The sequence below is a fragment of the Nannospalax galili genome, unplaced genomic scaffold, assembly GCF_000622305.1.
Source record: "Nannospalax galili isolate Female #2095 unplaced genomic scaffold, S.galili_v1.0 scaffold207, whole genome shotgun sequence".
Taxonomy (NCBI): domain Eukaryota; kingdom Metazoa; phylum Chordata; class Mammalia; order Rodentia; family Spalacidae; genus Nannospalax; species Nannospalax galili.
This window is the reverse complement of record NW_008358517.1, coordinates 6,726,376-6,728,624: the sequence shown is the minus strand read 5'-3', so window position 1 is coordinate 6,728,624 and position 2,249 is coordinate 6,726,376.

The following is a 2,249-nucleotide window of genomic DNA, read 5'->3' as shown; positions in this document are numbered from 1 at the left end:
GCTCAGGAAACAAGGTCAAGAATCAACAAATGGGACCTCATTAAACTAAATTCTTCTGTACATCAAGGGAGGCAACCAGGGAAGTGAAGAATAAACCCGTGACAAGTGGGACCTCATTAAACTAAAAATCTTCTGTACAGCAAAGGAGACAAACAGTGGGATAAAATCTTCACCAGCTACATGTCCAGAATATAAAAATAACTAAAAAAATCAAAGAATCAAAAATAATCGTCCCAATTCAAAGATGGACTATTGTAAACAACATTCTCTAAAGAAGTAAAAATTGCTAAGAAACAACTTAAAAGAAAATGCAAATTAAAACCACTTTAAGATTTCATCTTACCTCAGTCAGACTGAATGGTGGGGCTGCAGACTTGTTTAACCCCTATGGAAAGCAATGTAGAGAACTCTTAAAAAACTACAAATGAACCTACCATTTGACCCAGTTATACCACTCATTGGCATACACCCAAAGAACTCATCCTATTGCAGAGACACTTGTACATCCATGTTTGTTGCTGCTCTTTTCACAATAGCTAAGAGATGGAAGCAACTAAATGTCCCTCAATTGATGAATGGATAATGAAAATGTGGTTCATTTATATGATGGAGTTTTACTCAGCAGTAAAGAAAGATGAAATCATGAAATTGCAGGTAGATGGATGGAACTAGAACCAAATCCTGATAAATGAGTATGTATCCAGACATAACTACAGTACAGGAGGCAGGATAATGGAAAGTAACCAGGGAGATAAAGGAAAGGAAAGACTCTGAAAGAGAAGAACAGTAGGAAACAGGCCTTAATAAGGGAGATATGGATAAAAATTGGGTTAGTTTAAGGGAGGGGGAAGGAAGGGTATACAAGGAACCTAGGGGATAAAGGGAAAGAAGGAGCTCAAGAGAGGTAGACCATAGGAGAAGGGTATTATTAATCAAGAAAGGGGAAATTGGGGGCACCTTAATTGGGGAAACCATGATGGAAGGGTTAGACAATGCAAGAGATAAATAATGCCTAACTTGTTTTAAAAACCAGAGAGAACCATGCTAGTCCAACAACCTACTGAAAAATTATACATACCAGATCAACAAATATATGTCTAGGCAAGGTTTATCTGAGAACAGTTGGTCTTTGCCCAAGATTTATCTACATGGCACACAGTAATTAAAAGTATCAGACTGATAGAACTAACCTTCTTGGATGTTTAACAGACATACTTCAAGGCCTATACTAATTTGGTCAGAGGAACATAAAGGACAGTTTTTGCTCCTTCCCTTCTTAGGTTGACTAGTTCCAGGGGACTATGAGTATCTCTCAAAATGTACTGTAATTGTGGTGGGTCACCTGTCCTCTTGATCAAGAAGGCCGAGGAGACCCCACCAGATGGACTTGAACCAGTGTCCAATCTACAAAGAGGAGGGTCAACAAAGAGGAATCATTTCCTCCATGCTTCCAAGCGAAGCCAGCCATGGTCAAGCAGGACCTTTGACTTATCTTCACATAGGTGGAACTGGTAAAAGAAAGGAGCCAGGGGCTCCTCCTAAGCCCATGTGACCCCTGAGGAACAGATCCTTAAACGGGCTTAAGAGTAAAAATAACTTGATTTATCTGGGCCAACTGTATGTCCTTAAACACCCAAAAGGAAATTATAACCAAAGATTAAAGGGGCCAATATAAGTTTTTTAATAGTCCATATATATAGTTAAAGGCTACATTAAGAAGCAACAATGCCAGATGGGAGATACCTTCTTTTAAGTTGTTGGCCAGGGTCACTCAAGGGACTCCCAGATAGTAACCCAGCATAGAACTGGGAAAATGAACAGCAGACCCCAATCTTGTCTAAAAGAATATTGACAACTGATTGCTGCTAGATGAGGAACAGCTGACCTTCCTAAAGCAAAGACCTCTAGATAGGCTGACTAGATCCAGCAGATGGACAAGTAGTGGGGATTGGCTGGGGTTCCAACAACACACCGGACAGTAGCAGGGTTAACAGAGTATAAGGGCTGTAGTCGGGGGAGGGAGGGTATGTGAGGGTTCCATATGGGAAGTGGGTGTACAGTTAAATAAGATGGTTTGGAATGTTCTGTGTGATATTCACACACAAAAAATCAACAAATTTAAGGCCAGCCTGGTCTACATAGTGAGTTCCAGGACAACTGAGGCTAGAGGGAGACCCTGTCTCAAAAAGACCAAAAAAAAAATTTGTGTTGGGGAGGAAGCATAAAAATTTACATCATGTTAATTAGTA